Source organism: Larus michahellis, chromosome 17, assembly GCF_964199755.1.
Source record: "Larus michahellis chromosome 17, bLarMic1.1, whole genome shotgun sequence".
Taxonomy (NCBI): Eukaryota; Metazoa; Chordata; class Aves; order Charadriiformes; family Laridae; genus Larus; species Larus michahellis.
In genome coordinates this window covers 44,662-50,661 of record NC_133912.1, presented here as the reverse complement: position 1 = coordinate 50,661, position 6,000 = coordinate 44,662, and positions in this window count along the sequence as shown.

Sequence of the window (6,000 nt, the reverse complement as noted above, 5' to 3'; positions counted from 1 at the left end):
AACTACTAGTGATCTAGACAAATTAGAACATCCTCTACAGTCCTCTCTATCAGCATTGGGAAATCACCAATGGCTTTTATCGAATATATTGCCTCAGTGGGAGGAAACGGGTGAAAAAGACCATCAGCTGATCACAAATGCACTTGGTACAACCCAAAACAATGTTTCCTTGGCCCTTAGTTGTATCCAAGCCCAACTGTGGATGCAATCTATGACAGCCGCAATTATAAGGGAAGGTGAAGAAGGCACCTTGCCCACTGAAATTCGAAAAGTAATATGGGATAATGCAATTGAGTTTGAGAGAAAATTTCAATCCTGGTGGTATCTGGTTAATTTCATCTATGATCCCACTGAGAGCAAAGCCACAGCTTTTGTCTTAACGATACGCAATGCCTCAGTATACACCATATACCCAATCATCGCACTGGGGTTGAATCACCATGGAGCTATACTCCATCCGGTAGAGCATAGAGTGTGGGCACAACAAAACGAGAATAAATGGCAAACTGTTGATGTTGAAGCATGCATTTCACGAGATCAACAAGGATTCATTTGTGAGAGTAATACTCTCAAGGCACAAGACATTTGTCTTGACACCAACCAGAATGTTTGTCATTTTGAGATACAACCTGATGAAACCCCAGAAACTGTGCTTGTATATATTGGGAAAGGGTGTGTTTGCATGAGGTCTCCCTGTACTTTTGTATTCGTAGATGACATAGCAGTAGATACAAGTAATAACTCAAATCTTTGTGTTTGTAACTTTACTAACATCATTGGATGTGACTTCAGTTATTCAGCTCCTGTTACGTCTTTTCAATTGCTACAATCTAATTACACATTGATTCGAGATTTGCTGCCTACCCCTATCGGAATGAATCTCTCACTAGTGAAGAAGTTGCTACAACACGATGAATTGAAGCGATTGTTGAAAGAGGCCCAAGAAAATGGACAAAGAACTCTGATTACTGTCCATCATGACGTTGAAGAAATACACCATGTACTGGAAAGGGTCAAGAGAGACGGTGGACATGAATGGTGGGACACCCTCTTTGGATGGTCACCAACAGCTACAGGACTTTTTAACAAGATGCTCCATCCTGTTGTTGTTCTACTAGTACTCACTGTATTGTGCTTTGCTTTGACAATTGTTTTATATGTTAGACTTTGGATTATGATGAAACGCTTAACTCGCTTAATCACCCCACAAGAAGTATTTGCACTTGATATCCCTCGCCATAAGAGGACATGTGATATTCCCCATCAGTATTGATTATCGTGGAGCTTGAGTGACTGTAGTCACGGGGTGGATTATGTGGAATAATTACTAAATTGGCCAAGAATACAAAAATACAGCATTGTTCACACATTAAGGAAAGTCATAAAATCAAGAGGCTTCTGAGGTAGAATACAGCCGCAGCTAGCACACGAAGAATGCAGCATCTGTGATTCCCTGTACAAGGTTGTTTGCGAAACTACATGAGGGATGGAACGGAACACGCTTGTTCCGTGGCCTTCCCTTGTGACGAATAGCAGATATGGGGACGAGATGGTACTACGGAACTGATAAGCGGCCTACACGCTACCCGAGCCAACATTTCGTCTAATGTTGATGAAATGCTGTCCTTTTGTGCGAACTTTGCTCACCACAATGTACCAAAACACACCTCCATCCCGGAGGCTATCCGCCCCCGAGGTGTGAACACTCCTCCTTGAATACATTAATCATAATAAAAGTATGTATGACTAAAGTCACTCAAACTCCACTTTGAAGATAAAAAAATAATATAAAAATAGCCCAAGAGAGAGGGGATGTCAGGGAAGACACCATCGCGAAGAATTCCACCGCTGATTTCCGGGATCAGTCGACGGGCTGAGCCTTTCTTCCCCCCCATAGGGACGCCTTTGGGTAAGACTTCGATTACACCGAGCGCTTTCTCGGGGACTTAGAAATTTCTCTAGAGAATCTCTACCCTACATTTATAGCCAGGCTGTATCGTTTATAATTTTGTCGCGCGTTTGTATACTTAGCAATATCTTTATTTGCACGTGCTTTGCAGACAGTGTATTTATCACCGGCAATCCTAAAGAACCTGTATATCTGTTGTTTAAATAAACTGCACTGTTTAAGTAGCTAGCCGTTTCGCTTTCTCACTGAACGCGACCAAAACTTGAGAGAGGCCGTGCTAGTTCAGGAGCACGACTAGACTGAAGGTGCAGCCCACCATTAGTGTATCCAAATCGTAATAGTTTAATACATATTAAACGCGATTGGACTGATAGTGCTGAATTGGGCATCACTCAGAATTTAAACCTAGCCGCACCTAGCCTCCCACCTCGGTGAGGAGTGTTAGAACGCAAGGGCGTTTATCTTCTGCCAAAACCGCTTGGCCCCGTTTCACGCAACAGTATCATTGTCACAATTTCCGCGATATTTGGAACTGCGGCAGTGAGGGGTGCAGTGTTGGCATTCAACTTTCAGTAATCTACTGTGAAACGCCATTGCCCGTTTGGTTTCTTTACCGGCCACACTGGTGAATTATAAGGCGAGTGAGTCCTCTTAATGATGTCTCTTTTTTCTAAATCTGATACCACCCCGTCTGCTCCTGCAAGCGCAGCTGCAGGCAGTGGATACTGCCGGACATTAGTGATTTTAGAGGGAGGTAAAGGCATGGAAGTTTCCAAGAGACTCAATTTCACTGTGTCTATTACTTTTTCGCATCCTGCAAAACTCCACACAGTTCCATCTGGGAATTTCCACATTCGCCCACGCAGCACGTCAAATCCTAGGAGGTTAGTACGCGAGGCACCCACTAACGCTTCCGTCCTAGTCATTCGCTGCTCTCCCGGCAACCAGAGGTTAATTTTTGCAACGGGGCATGTTTTTACCACACCATCAATTCCTGCGAAGTTGACTCTGCGTCTGGTGGGATTTATACCTAGGAGTTGTGCCGTTTCGTTAGTGAGTGCAGACATTTGGGCTCTGGTATCAATAATAAAGTTTACTGACATCCTCTGGGGTCCGACAGGAATGGTGATAATAGGTTCAGAATCTTTATGAGAGAGCCATTGAATAGCTAGTACCCGTCGGACAGGGTGGCTCACTGCCCTCCCCGGGGATAGGAGTTTTTTGACTGGGACTCTGACAAATCGAGTCAGTAGCCGCAGTGTCCGTCACAGGGGTTGCAGTAGCCGCAGTGGCTGACGCAGGGGCTGCAGCAGCCGCAGGGGCTGACGCAGGGGCTGCAGCAGCCGCAGGGGCTGACGCAGGGGCTGCAGCAGCCGCAGGGGCTGACGCAGGGGCTGCAGCAGCCGCAGGGGCTGACGCAGGGGCTGCAGCAGCCGCAGGGGCTGCTGGTCTGGTTTCCATCTCTTCCCCTTGAGGGTGCTGCATAATTCTGAGCAGTGCCTGGTAGATACTGGCCAGGGCCCAGCACAGTGCGGTGAGTTGTGCCTCTCTAGAATAGCCACAGCATTTTCCCTTCAAATATTCTACCACTTTATCAGGGTCCTGTAATTGTTCAGGGGTGAAGTCCCAGACCACTGGAGGCGAGAAGTTCTCTAGATACCTGCCCACGTTGTCCCACATGCCATGCCACCCCTGACTGTCCAGCCTCGGAGCAGATCGCCGGGTGGTAGTCTTAAATAGTCGCTTAACCCTAAACAAGACTTGGAACGTATTCAGGAGACATAGCACTAGGAACACGCTGGTTTGAGTATCCCAAGGATATTCAAAATTCTCAAAAGCTGTCATACCTGACCCGAAGGAGAAAAGGGAGGCAAAAGGGCTGGGGAAATTATTAACAAATTCTGAGAGACGGTGTCCAATGTACAGACAGGACAGCAAAACCACATAAACACCCCAAAATAGCCGTCTGAACAGTGATGTTATCATATCATAAACAGATATCGCACAGGACAGCAGAATGATAATCCTCATCCCTCTTCCAGACATGGTAAACAGCATCGCAGGGAGTACATAAGCCATATAGGAATTTCTGTAACACAGCCATGAGAACAAACCAAGCAACATGATGACCAGTGACTACTTACCTAATAAAATAAATGCATACAAAAAAAAAAAAACCAGAACTGTTTTTTCCACGTTCTAGTTGGATTCTGTCGTTATCTCAACCCTTCGAGCCCCACGTTGGGCGCCAAAAAGGACTGTCGTGGTTTAGCCTCAGACGGCAACAAAGAACCACGTGCCGCTCGCTCGCGCCTTCCTAACACAGGAAGAATCGTAAGAAAAGGCAAAACTCTTGGGTTGAGACAAAGGCAGTTTAACAGGACAGTAAAGGGAACAGGCAAACAACAACAACAACAAACACCACAACAACAACAAACACCACAACAACAACAACAACCACAACAACAACAACCACAACCACAACCACCACCACAACAACCACCACAACAACCACCACCACCACCACCACCACCACAACCACCACCACCACCACCACCACCACCACAACCACCACAACCACCACAACCACCACAACCACCACAACAACAGAATATACAAACAGGTAAGCCACTCACCAGCCGGACCGGGACGCCCCAGCCCACTTTTAAGCAGCAACTTCCTGCCCCCTCCCCCGGCAGCTCAGGGTGGGCGTGGCTTACATGGCATGGAATACCAGGAAAAATTAACCCTATCCCCGCTGGAACCAGGACACTCAGCCTTGTCCATGTCCTGGGTGACCAGGTCTCCCATTGCCTTCCTGAGGGGGCACATATTTTCCCTAGACTTCCTTTTATGACTGACATGCCTATTGAAGGCTTTCTTGTTGGCCTTGACACCTCTGGCCAGCTTTAACTCTATCTGGGCTTTAGCTTGCCTAATCTGGTTCCTGGCTGCTCAAACAATTTCTCTGTATTCCTCCCAGGCTACCTGTCCTGGCTTCCACCCTCTGTAGGTTTCCTTTTTTTCTGTTTGAGATTGTCCAGGAGCGCTGTGTTCATCCATGCAAGCCTCCTGCCTTTTTTGACTGACTTCCTCTTTGGCGGGATGCATTGCTCCTGGGCTTGGAGGAGGTGATCCTTGAATATTAGCCAGCTTTCCTCGGCCCCTCTTCCCTCCAGGGCTGTCTCTCATGGTACTCCATCAAGCAGGTCCCTGAAGAGGCCAAAGGCTGCTCTCCTGAAGCCCAGGGTAGCAAGCTCACTGTGCGCCCTCCTTGTTGCCCTAAGGATCTCAAACTCCACCGTCTCATGGTCACTGCAGCCAGAGCTGCCCTTGAGCATGACATTCCCCACCAGCCCCTCCTTGTTGGTGAGAACAAGGTCCAGCATGGCACCATCTCCTCATTGACTTCTCCATCACTTGGAGAAGGAAGTTATCGTCGACACATTCCAGGAATCTCCTTGACTGCTTATGCCCTATGGTGTTGTTCTTCCAACAGATGGTTGAAGTCCCCCATGAGGACCAGGGCTTGTGAATTTGAGGCTGCTCCTATCTATCTATAGAGGGCCTCAGCCACTCAATCTTCCTGCTCAGGTGACCTGTGGCAGACCTCCACTATAGCATCACCCATCCCTGCCCTCTCTTTAATCTTGACCCATAAACTCTCGGTCGGCTCCTCGTCCATTTCCCAGTGGAGCTCCATGCACTCCAGCCGCTCCTTGACATAGAGGACGATACCTCTTCATCGCCTCCCCTGCCCGTCCTCCTTGAATAGGAGCCATCCCACGATGCCTCCACGATGCCAACTGGATCATAGCCCTGCAGGTGCGCTCATGTCTCTGACTCCTCTTGTCTGCTCCCCATGCAACGTGCATTTGCATACGGGCATTTAAGTTGGGCCCCTGATGAAGCTTCCTGGCTGGAGCGGCTGTTTTTCTCTTAAGCTGCATTCCAGGGGCTCTCCTGCTGATCTGTAACCCATCTCCAGGTTTTGGGCCTCTACCACTGGTATTAGCATCATATTGGTAGGAGCGGGACAGATTCCGGTTCCCCCCCCCCGCAACTCTAGTTTGAAACCCTCTTCACAAGCT